This window comes from Penaeus monodon, chromosome 35 (assembly GCF_015228065.2).
Source record: "Penaeus monodon isolate SGIC_2016 chromosome 35, NSTDA_Pmon_1, whole genome shotgun sequence".
Classification (NCBI taxonomy): Eukaryota; Metazoa; Arthropoda; class Malacostraca; order Decapoda; family Penaeidae; genus Penaeus; species Penaeus monodon.
The window spans coordinates 19361623-19379395 of record NC_051420.1 but is presented as its reverse complement, the minus strand read 5'-3'; positions in this window follow the sequence as shown (position 1 = coordinate 19379395).

Genomic DNA, 17773 nt, shown 5'->3' with positions numbered 1-17773 from the left:
TGGATCCGCAACCACCTACTGAGGCACCAGAGACCGGAGCAGTCTGGATTTACTCCTGGCAAGTCCACGATAGACCGTATACTAGCGTTTCAAGTAATTGTGGAACGCCGTCGTGAGTTTGGTCGTGGGTTGCTTGCAGCCTACATCGACCTAAAGAAGGCGTTTGACTCGGTGCATCGGGAATCGCTATGGGAGATCCTGAGGCTCAGGGGAATTCCGACACAGATTATTGGCCTGATAGCAAGCCTCTATACTGGTACTGAAAGTGCTGTAAAGTGTGGTGGGGGTATGTCGAACTTCTTCCCTGTTAATTCAGTGGTGAGGCAAGGCTGTGTCCTTGCACCCACACTTTTCAACACTTGTATGGACTGGATAATGGGCAGAGCTACTAGCCAAAGTCAGTGCGGAGCAACACTAGGCAATATTAAGGTCTCGGACCTTGACTTTGCCGACGATGTTGCCATCCTATCTGAGTCCTTGGAGTCACTTGTGGCGGCTCTTGATGCATTTAGCAATGAGGCGAAGCCCCTAGGCCTAGAGGTCTCCTGGACCAAGACCAAGATTCAGGACTTTGGGGGCCTGTTAGGGGAACCTGTTCAGTCGATCCATGCTTGCGGCGAGGACGTTGAAGTCACAGAAAGTTTTACATACCTTGGTAGCGTAGTCCATATCTCTGGGTTGTCAGACCAGGAAGTCAGTAGACGGATTGGTCTGGCAACAGGAGCCATGAACTCGATCAACAAGAGCGTTTGGAGATGTCGGTACCTATGCAGAAGGACCAAGCTGCGTGTCTTCAAGGCCTTGATACTTCCAGTTTTGCTCTATGGAAGCGAAACCTGGACGCTATCCAGTGCCTTGGAGTCTCGTCTCATTTATCTGCTTATTGACATGTCATACCTTTCGACAAACTCTGAACACCCAACATTAGTCATTCCACGAATTAACCATATAGAATTAAAATACAAGCTTTATCTATCTAAATATAATAAAATATTTCTTGAATACATGGTTGCAGCATGTATGCTTAATGTAAACACATGAACCCCTATCAAATTGGCCTATAATATTTTTCCTCAAGCCTTTTAACCATCACGGTAACTCTCAACACCTGTCTTGAAGGTTGCAGCTCACCAGTTTGGAACCTATGCCTTATATCAATACTATCCATAATCATGTTAATGTTTAAATTCTAAATATCTGTTACAAACTCTGTAGCATTTCGAGTGGTGTTATTGTTTTTCCTTCTTTATTATCATTGTTATAGTATTTTTCATCACCACTCAATTGCCCTACGATTTACCGTTTAGCAATTTAATGGCATTGTCAGTCTCAATTATAATTACCGCTACACTCTGGCTACCTTTACTATTCCCACTTATCTTTATTAGTATTGGACATTGGCATTTCATCCCCCATTATCATTATCATCTAATCATCTCATTATCATATATTTTTCATCGTTATCTTATCATCATTATCATTATCATCCATGATCATCATCATCGTTTCACTCTTATCATTATCCTGCTTTTATCCCCTAATTCTTCGGTAATGCATTGGTACTGACAACCTTGAGAATTCCCACTCCTTGACTCTGAAGGATACTGCCCTTCTTAGTAGAAGAATATCCCTTGCAGTTGTGCGACACTCTTCAGTCTATTAAACATGTGCAATGGTGTACCTTGCGATGGCGAACATTGGCAGCGTGTCGCATTAGTTAATTAATAAACCGTTATAACATTGTCCTGGCCATTATTGTTTCTTAAAACCATTATTATCAATATTATATTACTCTTCATTATGTAAGTGCCAGCACTGAAAATCGACGGGTCATATACCCTTTGTCCATTTTATGTGTTACGAGTGACATAAGTTCATTCATATCATCTTGTTATATCTTTCTTTATTACCTGGTTTTCCTTTTTTCTTCATTAATTGGTATGTTTTTGGTTCTTATTATATCTTGATATGCTTATAATCCTCATTAAACCTTTCAATAGCCTAAAGCGACTGAAGGACTATAAGCAGCTTAACAATGTAACAGTTGATTTAGTATATCAAATATTTGTTTGTTTTTTTATGGAAATAAAACATGCTGTCAAAAAAGAGGAAAAAAAAAATTCATGAACATTATACCTCTAGAATAATCCTTACTTTCATTTATCTTCTCCATAGGAAACATTAACCCTGTCCAGTGCGATTCTTCTATATATATTTTAAAATCAATGACTGGAAGACTAAAATAGAACTAGCTTGAAAATAAGTCTTCCCCCCAACATTGAGCAGATTTCTCTTAACTATGTCAAAACCGATTGAATCTAGGACAATACAGAAATAAAGAGAATTAAATAATACCGTATTTGTACATTTTTTTTATATCCTTTTAAAGTTTAAAACGGAATACAGAAATAAAAGGTTGATCTGTTACTTACCCTCACGACAGACGACCAGTTCATGCCTCCTGAGCCCGAATAACAATCACGCTTACGGAGCAGTCGGAGAGCTTCGCGAATATACGCAGATATACTTCATCACCTCGCGGTATTCAGCTTCCTCCAAAGGGGACAGCAAATCGCTTAATTCCCGACTAGAATGTATGCAAATGGGAACTACTGATGTGCCAGCTAGTCATATTACGTCATACTACCCTCTTAAAAAGGGAAAAAAAAGGAAATAACCCTGTGCTATGCAGTAGAGATATTATCCCTCTGTATACCTATCTGAAACGAAAGAGCCACGATGCAGACACCTACACCTCTAGTCTATCTTATCTATCCATCATCTATTTAACATTTATAATATATTGTTGTATATATATATGTGACCGAGCTGACTACAGATTCTGTCGGCCCCCATGCTTGGAGGCTGATCCGCAGCAGCGAGAATGCCTCTCCTTCCTCCGGCCTTTGCTAGGTCCCAACATGCTCGACGCTGGCTCCTGGTACCTCCAAACGCTCTCCAATCCGCCATCGCTGGACTTGTATCAGCGATACCTGTACATTGGCCAAGGAGCATCGACCTCATCTACTTGTTAGCACGCGCTGGACGATCCTCCAAGAACTCAGGGCTCTACCGGAGTGCCGAGTCTCGTTGACCCGACCATAGGTCTGGTTGTGGCTCCCTACGGATCCACATTCACAACTCCCCGGTCCCCAGTGGCCACCTACAGGTGTGGTCCCTGACAGACTACGGGAGGTGGAGTCTTGCCATGGGTTCACCATGGCAGTCTCTGACCGACTCCAGAACTCCAACAACCTGACGACGCTCGCAGTTGCTCTGTGGGGGGACAAACACTCAAAGCAGCTCAGTAGGTCCATTGCCCGAGGGCAACGCTAATCCATCGTCCCTGAGAGACATTAGATGCGCGCCACTGTGCGAAGCGTGTCGTAAGGCTCGGCCTGAATGGAAATCAAGTCTTGCAAATCGTTCATGGTTGCGGAGCTAGCGCTTCCCGGGTCACTGCTAGATTAACGGGACAAGGCACAGTTCATCAGGAATCTTGCTGTGAGGAGGCGTCCCAAGGCCATTCTCTTGTTAAACCCTTCGCCAAGCCTACCAAGCCCGAGAAAACTGAACCCTCTAGCCCTCCCTCCCACGAGATCGCTGCAGTCCGATCCAGCGGATGGTACGGATCATCTCTCAATTCAGTTGGGTTCGTGAACGTTTGCGGTATTTTGACAGTTTGCTACCATGTAGAACCTCCCAACAGTTACTCAGGAACTCCTACCCTACATAGTGATGGCGATTTCCCAACTGCGAGAGTGGAAAGCCTGCACGGCAATGTGATATCCCTGCTGAACCTGCTAAAGCTGGGTGAACTATGGCTCGGCGAGGGCCTGCTTACAGGTTCTCGACTGCGCCATCTGCAGTCTTTACCATTCCCCCCCTGACCTGCTGAGGGGGCGCTGGCCTCATCTCCCTCTCTGGAATGGGAAAGTGGACGTTGGAACTGTAGTAACTAGCGTCGATCCATTACACTCTCAGCATACCAGGCAAGGTTCCCGCCCACTTCTTCTGCAATGGCTCCGCAAACCACCTACTGAGGTCACCATAGCCCGGAGCACTCTCTGCGTGTACTCCTTTCAATCCACGAAACACATAACCGTAGAACTACGGTTTCAAGTAATTGTGGAACGCCATGTGAGCCTTGGTCGTGGATTGCTTGCAGCCTACATCGCCTCAGCGGCATTTGACTCTGTTGCAATTGGAATCGCTAAGGGAGATCCTGAGGCTCGCGGTGATTCCGACACCGATATTGGCCTGATAGCCGCCTCTATACTGGTACTGTAAAGTGCTGTAAAAGTGTGGGGGGGTAGTCGCACTTCTTCCTGTTAGTATTCAGTTGTGAGACAGGCGGCGTCCTTGCACCAACACTTTTCACACTTGTATGGACTGGTAATCGGGTATAGCCACGACCAAAGTCAGGTGGAGCCACCCGCCGGGCGGCAACACTAGGCAATTTAAGGTATCAGATCTTGACGTGCTGATGATGGATTTGCATCCTATCTGAGTCCCTTGATCACCTTGTGCACGGCTTTCTTTAATGCGTAGCAATGAGGCGAAACCCCTAGGCCTAGAGCCGTCTGACCTCAGGATTTTGGGGGCTCTCTTTAAGGAACCCTTTCAGGTCGATCCTGCCTTGCGGCGAGAGGCACGTTGAAGTCCAGAAAGTTTTTTACATACCTTGGTAAGCGTAGTCCATATCTCTGGGTTGTCACTCCAGAGTCAGTAGACGGATCTGGTCTGGCAACAGGAGCTCGAACTCGATCAACAAGAAGCGTTTTTGAAGATTCGGTACCTATTGCGAGGACCAAGCTGCGCTTCTTCAAGTACCTGAATCCGCCCGTTTTTTTTTGCGCTATGGAACGAAACGCTGGACGCTCTCCCGTGTCTTGGGCGCGCCTTGATGCCTTTTGTAACAAGTCCCTTTCGCCGGTCATGGGGTACAGTTTGGCAGGACCCCCGCGTGAACAACCGGCGGTTACAACCGCGTGAAGCACGGCATAGGACCTGTTACTTGCTAATCCGGGTATCCCAACCTTAGGCCTATCATGGCCACCTACTCGTCTCTCCCTCGGACGACCCTGCCCCCAAGGGGTGGATGCGGCCATGCGCCCCCGTCGGCGCTTGCCCCATGATGATGATGATGATGATTGTATAGATATGTATATCAATATTATATTATATATATATATATATATATATTATATTACTCCGATATATATATTATAATATATCTATATGATGTATATATATAAGATATATATCATAGACTATATATATATATATAATATATATATATACTCTATTTATTATATAATATATATATAGAGATATATATATATATATATATAATATGATATGTGTGTGTTGTGTGGCTGTGTTTGTGTTTGTGTGTGGGTGTGTGTGTGTGTGGTTTTGGTGTGTGGTGTGGAATGTGTGTGTGTGTATGTGTTGTGTGTGTGTGTCATTATATATATGATATCTAGATAGATATCTATATTACTATATATATTATATGTGTGTTGTGTAGTTTGTGGGTGTTGTTGTGTGGTGTGTGTGTGTGTGTGTGTGTTCGTGTGTGTGTGTTGTGTGTGTGTGTTTGTGTTTGGTTGTGTGTGTGGTGTGTTCGCTGTGGTGTGTGCTGTATATATATGTATATTATCATCCCAGATTTATCTATCTCTATATATATAATATAAATATCTAATATATTATATATCGATATATATAATCTACACTACACTAAAGAGTTTTCCACTTCCACTTATCCTAGGAGGCTGAAATTTCATATGCATAATGATACACATCCCTATGTCATGTGTTGATTTCTAGTTCTTAAATCATAACATGTATTCTGTTACTATGGCTACGAAATCCCTTCTCATCCTCCTTATTCTCCTGACTGAAGTAATATTTGAAGGGTTTATGTTTCCAAGATGGTGAGACACTGATTTCTGAAGTCACTCTATTGCTTCAAATGCAACCTGCGAACTTCTACAAACAAGGAGTCCACAGCTGCATATAAAGATGGGAGAAGTGTGTCACTCTTGGTGGGACCTACAAGTTTAAATGTAGAAAAAGAATAATAATAACTACGGTTTCATTTCTGTACGTCTATGGGAAGTGAGTCAAGGAAAATCTTTAATGAGTGATCCTCCTGTATATACACATGTGTGTGTGTGTGTGTGTGTCTGTGGTGTGTGTGTGTGTGTGTATATATATATAATATATATATATATATATCTATATATATATACTATATACTATATATAGAATATATATAGTAAGTATGTACTGTATGAGGTAAATATATACACAGATATATAATAACACTAAATTAACACCCCCTCCCGGCATAGGAAATCCTCACCCTCAGTTCTCTCCAGTATAACCCGGAATGACCAACCGTAAACCATACCATCCCCACAAAACTCCCACCAAAGGATTGTTTCCACTGCAGATCTTATTGGCTCCATAGACACCTAGTTGGTTTCCTTGTGATAGTGAGGTTTTACAGACTCACACTGAGTGCCAACTCCCCACTCGGTGGGAAGTGATTCGAAATTCAGATACTAAGTCAGATGTACTGAGGTATCTATGGAAAATGGAAGACGGTGCTGCACTGATATAGATATATAAGAAATCTCTCCCATGACAATCCCGAATGAACACCATGCCTTCACAACAGAGTGCTCAAAACTTAGACCTCTTACTGAGCTCCATAGAATACCTACTCTTACTCATACTTATGTTAATGATAAGTCGCTTTACATGTACTCCCCATGGGCACTTTGATGGACCACTGATCTTAACAATACAAAGACCATTCAACTGTGCTTAGGACAGCTTTGCTGACGCTGGCAAAATGCAGAGGCACGCTGAATATAGATAATGAAACCTTCCCTGACTGGACTCTTCCCGCATCAACCGTCCATGAGTCCAACAAAGCATTACTTACGGTAGCACCATTTATGTTATCTACCGTACACTTGAATCACTTCCTTTTTCTTGACCCCCGCTGCGCAGCTATGTTACTTGACTGTGACAACTTCCCACGTGCTCTGATCACGACCTTAGTTTCTTAATGCCAACCTTTTTTACTGCGTATCTTACAACCTTAACGGGGGACTACATGCACCAACACGCAAGTTCATCGCTTGCGCCTGAAACTAATTCTCTTTACATTGGGGCGTTGCGAGGAGGACGGAGGCTGGTGTTTTTTTCTTGGTTGTTTTTTTTTTGACAGGAAACAGTGACAGAATGCGAAACTTGGTGCGACTGGGTATTCTAGGCACATGCGGCGAGTCCTTCACCGGAAGCGTGACGTGTGAAAGCAGCTGTGGGACATCGCTTCTCCATGGGGAGAGCAAAGCTGTTTCCGCTGCTTCATTATCCGCTTATTGACCTTCATACCTTCGACAAACGCTGAACCCAACATTAGTCATTCCACGAAATTAACCATATAGAATTAAAATACAGCTTTATCATCTAATATAATAAAATTATTTCTGACATACATGGTTGCAGCATGTATGCGTACTGTTAAACCCATATCCCCTAGCAATGGGCCTAGACTTTTTCCTCCAGCATTTTATCCCATCACGCGTAACTTCTCACACCTGTTTGAGGTTGCGGCTCACCAGTTTCTGGAACCCTATGCCTTATCATCAATACTATCCCAGACATCACTGTTAATGGTTTAAATATCTCTAAATATCTGTACAACTCTGTTAGCATTTCGAGTGGTGCATAACTGGCAAGCTGAATTTTGTTAAATTTAGGTTTAAAATTCCATTGTAAAATGATAGAACTGTAGTTGAACGGCGCTTTGTAAACTGTCTCAGAAGGGAGGCACTTGTGAAAAAACTTAATCATTTTTAAGGTTTTATATTACTCAGATATCTTTTTTCCTCCCTTTTAAATGATATCAGGATTATTATTATGCCTATTCCCCCATAATTTGCCAGAATTTCGTCCTATGCCATTACTCCCCCCTGCAATTATTATTATATATACTATATATCTATACCTATACGTGTAATTAAATATTATATTATATAACTATATACTACCTATATATATCTCTATAATATATTCATAATATTATATTATATATATATATATATATACTACTCTTCCGTGTAAGCTCTACTGTACGACTATTAGCTAAATGGGACTTCATCTTTGAATGTAGGCTATTCTAATTTACTATGCTTACTATTGCTTATGGAATATACCGCAGTCTTTCCCAACTTTTCATAATTAAAAATAATAGAAACTAGTTTTAAACTATACACACCACACTGCTTATATATTCTATAAACTATATATATATATATATATATATATATATATTATATATATATAGTCTATATATATAATATTAATACTATATATGTATACTAATTATATATATATATATTACCTATATATAACTATATATATAATATTATATATAGATATCATATATATATAAATATATCTAATATATAATATATATATCGTATATATATATATTACATATATCATATTTATATATATCTATAGATAATATATATATATATATATATATATATAGCTATATAATTATACATAGCACTAGTATATCTATAATATATCTTCTATTATATATAATTATATATATATATATATACATATTATACATATATATTATCTATATATTATATCATATATATACTAAATATATTAATCTATATCTATATATATCTTAATATCTATATATATAACCTATATATATTAGTTCAATCGTTGTTCTTTATTACTTGTTACACGGAAATTCATTTGAGAATAGTTTACGAACTGTCTTTTATAACCTGGCGTGATCCGATATTGCAGCTGAATAAATGAGTTATATTTCAATTAAAACTACAAGACGACATGGCTATTTTACATTTCTTATGGGGCTTTACTGGAAATGTATGAACAAGCACGTTACTGATTTTATTCTACGAAAGTGCTATACCAATTTTTTTTTTTTTTTTTTTTTTTATTACACCTTCTCACGTGCTTTCTGCAGTTTTTGCCCGTTAAAAAATGTAACCTCATCTAATCGCTGTTCATGCACCAAGGCACTAAGCTCATCAAGTTTTTCTTTGCGAACTAAATCATTTAATATTAGTTACGATGAGATTTTGAGTGTCTACAAAAGCATTTTTCATTCAATAAGATTTTAAGAATTTCTGCCTGAAAAGGATCAGTATAGAACAGGTTATCTCGTTACAGAAATAATTCAGCTTCATCGATGCAACAAAAATCTTACAAATTGACGGAAATAGTTCTGACCTCTAATTATAGAGCTTTAATTACTGAATGAAGAAATATATATCCCACACACCACACCACACACACACACACACTCACACACACAACCACACACATCCACACACACACATACACACACACACACACACCCCATCTCCACACACACACACACACACACAGTAACATGTAAACAAAGATAAAAAGGAAACAGCCACAATAAGAAGTAAAACTGAAACGTTACGTTTCGAATTCTTTAAATTTCAGCATCTAACATCGTCGTTAGTTAGCAAAAGCTTCCGTAGACTCTTTGACCTTGACCTCGCCTCCTTGGACTCGATCCAGATTATGTTCTTAATGCCGTACATCCCCTTTATAATTCTCTCTCCAAATCCATTTCTATTACTTGATGATGATTTCCAAACATAATGGATACGTTTTAAATTCTTATTGTGGCTGTCTTTCCTTCACACACATACACACGCACGTTTTGCACGCACGCACGCATGCACGCACTCATACACGCACATATACAGAAACATGTATGTGTGTGTGTGTGTTGTGTGTGTGTGTGTGTGTGTGTGTGTGTGTGTTGTGTGTGTGTGTGTGTGTGTGTGTGTGTGTGTGTGTGCGTTTGTGTGTGTGTGTGTGTGTGTGTGTGTGTGTGTGTGTGTGTGTGTGTGTGTGTGTGTGTGTGTGTGTTCATTCCACTGCAGAGCATCACTATTGAGAGGTTTGACAGCACCACCCTTGCCTGATTAGATGTCTTACCTAATCAACACTTGTCGCACGGCGGCGATATTGTAGTGAACTCTATATTTTTTTTCTATGTTTTAAATGTAAACAAATAAAGAAATAGTACAATATGCCTTTAAAAGCATCCCCAGATGTTAGCGGGTCCCTCAGGGTAAACGACCTTGTTTCACCTTTCCCGCCAGGTATCAGTCATTAAGGCGAGATGAAGTATGTTCTTTTAACGCTTTTATTTACTTTTATTTTTATCTGCTCGCGTTTTAGTGTGAACATCATTTTATGTCATTTTTATGTTATTCCATTGCACCCCATATTCATCTTATTATAGTGCTTATCTTGTGAAATCAAGGCGAATCCTAAAAAACACACGAGCCTGTTAGGAGCCTGTCAGACCATGCTTAGTTTTTTTTCTCTTCTTTTTTTTTTTTACCAACCTCCGCTGGCCTGACCTGATGTGCAGGGGTCACACAGTAACAGAGAGCACTGGCCGGACATCTCTCTAGCTAACCACAGTTAGTATGCGCAGGCAATGCTCCTCTAAGCCAGAGATCCGAGGACGGAAGACTGCAACGGGGCATTGACCTGACATATTAACCAGGGAGACGAAGGCACACCTTTTTAAATAATTTGTAGCGTGGCATATTTTTTGTGTGTATCCGGCTCGCTGTGGAACACCAGTGTGACAGTGTAAAGATAAGTGTTGTGTTTTGTTATAAGAAATATTAATATTACAAATGTACAGCTGTTATATATAAGCAAAGCCGAGAAATTAGTAAATGTTTTAAAATGTTCTTGTTATTTTATGTTACCTATTATTCTTATTAAGGATTTGTGCCCAGGCTCCTTCTTTTTCATATTTTTTTTTGTTTTATTTTGTATTCGTAGGTGTCACAAGTACAGTTTTGAAATGGCATCAGAGAAAACGAGGGCTGTGTAAAGGAAAACGGGCAGCCTAGTGTTTGGAAACCTTCAATGGTGTTAATAGCTCAGTTTTATGTCATTATAGTTCTTTTTCGTTCTTCTAGTCCTAAACTTTTATTTTTAGTTACAATATTTATCCCTGGCCCACCGTGCCCTCGGAGGGTTCTTACCGCTCGGCCCGCTCCGACACGAAAATCCCAAACAGAAATAATAGCATTGTGGTAGTTGACTCTCTCAGTGGTCACTTCCCGCTTACTGCAGGGTTGCCTTCACTACAATATCCCCTACAACACCTGCGTTTGACTTCTCAAGGCGATATGTCGTTTTCCCCGCCGTGAGATCGGACTCAAGCCCAGCACAGACATTTTTACGACTGCCGCGACTGGGAATTGAACTCGGGGACCAAAAGGGCCTGAGTCCAGTGCTCTAACTACTGGACTATCGCGGCAGTCCATATATATATTTTGTCTGTGTTGTATACAGTTGTGTATGTCGTGCATGCGTGTATGAGTGCGTGCGTGCTTGCGCTTATATATATGTATATATATATATATATATATATATATATATATATATATATATTATATATATACACGCACCCCAACACACACACACCACACACACACACACACACGCCACACGCACACGCACACACACACACCCCACACACACACCACACACACACACACACACGCCACCCACACACACACACACACACACCACACACACACACATATATATAATATATATATATATATATATATATATATATATTATTGTATAAATGTATGTGTTAGGGGTGTGTGTGTCGTGTGTGTATCTACCACACACACCATATATATATACTCCATACATATTACATCCTATATATATAATATATATTTATATATATATATATATATATATATATATATATATATACATATTTATATTATAATATATATATTATATTTATATTATATATACCATATATATATATCTAATTATATATATATATATATATATATATATATATATATATATATGTAGTGAAACGGCTGCGCACTCGCCGACTCTACGGTCGATCTCGCCTGGACTGACATCGTCCTCGGGTGCCGAGTGGTTGAGGCCGGGTTTTTAAAACCCATGCACATGCCTGCCTCCTCTACCACGGAACAAAGGACGTGGGGAACTCTGCAATGCTCCCCTTTTGACTTGGATGAGACGTCCCGGGCTCCGCTTCCACCAACGAGGCGGGCAGTGTTAGAAAATATTATGAACAGGGTTATAAAAAACCAACAACGTATTTTTAACCAAGGCTCGTTACTTGGATGTGTTGAAGTCTCCGAGAAAAGTAAAGATTTATTAATTTCCCCAAGTCCCATACTGTATATATTTTACAGCCCGAAATGTACATTTTTTCGCGTAATTGTACAATACCAGTTTTCCTATGTTCCTTTCCTTCCAAGTGTCACAATAGCCCCTGAAGGGAGTAATGGTCGTTTGATAGTTTTTTTTCTTCCCTCTTTTTTCACGGTTGTTTGGGTCGTTGCTTGTTTGACTGCCGGACTATCGGTTGGTAGTCCAACTCTTATTTTGCATATTTTCTTCTTTTCGCGCCATGCCTGGGCATGGCCTGAGGGTCTTTTTCGGGTAAAAATTTACCCCTAGTTTTGTGAGGGGAAGACAGTTCGGTCCTGACTTCTGTGTGTACTGTGGTCCCGTTCTCGTGTGCTCGCTTTGGATTTACTTTGTGATTTACCTCGCTTCACGCCAGGATTTGCCGAGATTGTCTCCGAAAAGCTAAGTATTCTTTTATTGGTTGTGTGTAGGAAAACACCGGGTCTCTTTTGGACTTTGGCGTGTGACACGCTTCATCACCATCTGTGGGGTGCACTCTTTCACTGTCCCAAAGGGGCACTTGGTGAACTCAAAGGTGTGAGTATAAAGGACCACTTCACACAAAGGAACACTGCTTGAGGATCCGTACCTCCAGAGTGCCATTCCTTGATTTTAAACTAAGTCATACTTAGTTTCCTTCCCTCAGCTCGAGATCCGTACCTCCTGGGAGGAAGGTTTATTTCAATAAGTCTCGCCCAAAATAATTTCAGGGCCATTTTACTTTTACTTTCTTTTCTTTGTCTCGATTTGTTGTCTTGATACCTGCCGCCTTGGGGGTGTCAGGCAGTCCGTGATTTGTGGTCCCCTGTGGTGTTATATTATGTTATTTGGCCTTCGACGCTAAATTTTTGTTTCTTATTTGTTTTACCAAGTGTTTTTATTCAGATTTATCAGCACTAGTTTATTTTAGTTTTTTTTTTACGTTAATCTCCATTTTGGGTTGGAGATTAACTTGCTCATATCAGAGATTGGTATGTGTTCGTGCTAAAACACTGTTTAAAAACTTTATGGAGTTTGGGACGCCAACTTAGGGGTGAAAATACATTGAGTCCCTTTTTTAGTCTATCTGGTGTGATTTTCACGTGCATCACCCCCGTGTGATAAATTGGTGATGTCGCATCTATAACCATTTCCCATGACTGAATTCCTGTAGACCTCCCCAATGAGTGCGATTTGCTCAATAAATAAATATCATACTATCGTAGAGCTTTCACTCGGGCCCCCGTCAATAAACAAATTATATTTACATCTTAAGTTCTGGTTCAGACTAAGGCTGAAAGCTTGAAACTTACTTGGGCTCGGGTCTCCTTAACCCGCACATTGCTGGTTACTCTATCTCGCAACCCCTTAAAGGCTGTAAGAAGGGTAGATGAATCGGAGTATATTAAGCTGATACTCTAGAACAGACCCTAACTTTGCTATACCTGGGGTTCCCACTACCAGCAGTGGATGCTCAAACTGAAGGAAAGGGAAAAATTTTATGATCTTGCGTTTTTCTTCCAAAAACGTCCACGCAGACGCTCAGCCTACGCTATCTCCCTTTTCACATATACACACTTACACATCCAACATTCAGCACATACATCCTGTACTTTCCTTCCACCCTTCTTTCATACAACATTCCACCCCCATACACAACCCCACACGGTTTTCCCCAACCTACTAATCGGGTGGTTTGGGAGCGTGCCGTAGGCCTGGAATCTTACATTTTTTCACTGCAGACGAAACTTTTCCTTAATAAATCTATATTCTCGGTTGAGCCCGAAATCAACCAGACATAGTGAATTCTACTGGGTCTACGCCCCGCTACAATTATATATATCTATATATATAATAATAAAATATTTTAAAATATATATATATATATATATATATATATGTATATATATATATATATATATTATATATATTATATTATATATTTATATATTATATATTTTATTATGTATTATAATTATATATGTTATATTAATATTATAATATTTATATGAAATTTTATATATAATTTTATATATGTATATATATATATATATAAATATATTTTATATGTTTTATATTTTATTATAATTATATATATTTTTATAAAATTTATATATTAATTATATATATATATATATATAAAATATAATTTTATTTTTTATATATATATATATATGATATAGATTATATATATATAATATTATATATATATATATATTATATATATATATTTATATAATATATATAAATATATATTATTATTTATATATAAAATTATTTTTATATATATATATATATTATAAAAATTATATTATATTATATATTATGTATAATATTAAAATTATTTTTATATTATTTTTATATATTTTAATATTTTATTATTATATTCTATTTATATATATCTATTTTTAAATATATATAATTTTTTGAATTTTTTAATATTATATATGTATTATTAATATATTTATTTTATATTATTTTATATTATAATATTATATATATAATTATGAATATGTATTATTTTATTTTATTTTTATATTTCTTTATATTTTATATATTTATTATATTTTAAATTTTTTTTTTTAAAAAAAAAAAAAATTTTTATGTATATATATATTATTAAAAATTATATTATATAATATATATATATTGTGTGTGTGTGTGGTCTTGTTGTGTGTGTTGCATTCACCCCACACACCCAACACCACACACACACCCACACAACACCCCCAATATATAATTTTAAAATTATATATATTTTAATATATATAATATATATATATTATTTATATAAAAATTAAAACAATACGCCCGTGTATTCATTTAAGCTCCTTTCCTTCGTGCTCTAAAATGGTGGGGCCCCAAAGGAATGCAGCAAACAGCAATAAAAGGGCAAAAAAAATTTTTCAAGAATCAAACAAGACACTCGAGAAATCGTCGTAATATTCGCCTGACAAAAATGGATTTCATTTTCAACATCAGATAAGAATGGGACAATTCTCGCAGAATTTTCAGGCTTCTAATAAAAGAAAAAAAATGAGGATAAAATTTCCTATTCAGTATAGGTTCGTACAGAATGGACGCTTGGAAAAAGAAAAATATTTAAAAGGAAAGAAAATCTCTCTCTTTGTACATACACACAAATGTGTGTGTGTGTGTATATATATATATAATATATATATATATATATATTTTAAAAATATATATATATATATATATATATATAATATACACCCCAACCACACCCACACACAACACAACAACAACACACACACACACACACCAAAACACACCACCCACACATATATATAGTATATATCATATAATTATATATATATAATTATAATATTATATATTTATATTTTATTTTATTTATTATATATACATACTAATAAATTGTTGTATGTTTGTATATCATATATGCATATATAATTTTATATATATTATTATATTAAATAATTATTATATATAATTATATATATGTATTATATGTTATATTTATAATATATTATAAATAATATATATATATATATATATATTTTATATTGTATATTATTTGTATATTATTATTAATATATATATATATATATATTTTATATATATTATATATCTATATATTAATTTTATATTCATATATTAATTTTTATATTTTATAATTATTTTAAAATATATTATATATATATTATTTTATATTATATATATAAAATATTTATATATATTATATATATATAATTATATATATATTATTATATATATATATATATTATATATATATATATATATTTATAAATATATATATATATATAAGATATATATTATTTATATATATATATATATTATTATATATATTTTAAAAATATATTATTATAATATAATATAAAATATTAATATATAATTTATATATTATATTTTATATTAAATTTTTATTTATTATTTTATTATATAATTTTTTATATAAAATATATATATTAAATAATAATTATATATATATATATATATATTAATATAAAATATATTAATATATAATTTATATATTTTTTATATATATTAATTTTTTATATATATATATATATTTAATTTTAAAAATTATATATATATAGATTTTATTTAATTTATATATATATATTATATATATATATATATAAATTATATATAATAATATATAATATATAAAATTAATATTTATTTTAATATTATTATTTTTATAAAATATATTGCATATATTAATTTCCAATATTTTTATATTTTTTATTTTATATATTATTTATTTATATTATATATAATCTTAATTATATTTTTATTTCCCCCCCCCTTTTTTTTGTTTTGTTTTTTTTTTTTTTTTTTTTTTTTTTTTTTTTTTTTTTATTTTTTATATTATATATTTTATATTATATTTATTTTTATATATTATATATTCCCCCCAAATTTTTTTTTTAAAAAAAAATTTTTTTTCCCTTTTTAAAATTTTTCTTTTTCAACTTCTTCTCCCTTCTATAAAAATTTTATCCTCCTTTTTTTTTTTTTTGGTGTTTGGGTTGTTTTTTTTGTTGTGTTTTTTTTGGGGGAATTTACCGTTTCCCCCTTCTTTTCTATTTTTTAAAATTCTATTCTTTCCCCTCTTCTTTTTATTCCCTTTCCCCCACAACCACAAAGGGGGTTAAAAGTAAAAAGAAATTTGCCCCTTTTTTTAATTTTTTTTTTTTTTAAAAAAAAAAAAAAATTTTTTGTGTTTTGTTTGTTTTTTTTTTTTTTTTTTCCCCCACGAACCGAAAAAAAACCCCCTTTTTATTATTTTAAATAAATATTTTTTACAATATAACATTTTCAAAATTTTTTTTTAATTTTTTAAAATATATCTACCCCTTTTCCTTGTTTTTTTTTTAATTCTTTCCCAAAATTCAAAACAAAAAAAAATTTAATTAAATTTTTAAATATTTTTAAATTTATAAAATATAATATAATATTATAAAAATTTTAATATATTTATATTATATATATTATATATAATTTTTTTTTTTTTTTTTTTTTTTTTTTTTTTTTTTAAATTTTAAAAACCAAACAAAAAACCCCAAATTATATAAATATTTATATTTTTTTTTAAAATTTTTTATATTTAATTATATATTTTAATTTTATACATTTTTATCATATTCTTTTTTTTACCTATATATATAATACTTTTATTAATATCTACTAATTTTATATATTCTTTATTATATTTTATATATACTTTTATTTTTATTCTATATATTTTATTATTTTTATATATATTTATTATTTTATATTTTATCTTTTTTTTTTTTTTTATTTCCCCCCCTTTTTTTTTTTTTCTATTTTTTTTTTTTTTTTCCTTTTTTTTTTTATTTTTTCTTTTTTTTTATAATTCTTTTCTTTTTTCCCCTTTCCATTCTTTTTCTTTTTTTTTTATTTTTCTTCTTTCTTTTCCCCCCTTTTTTTT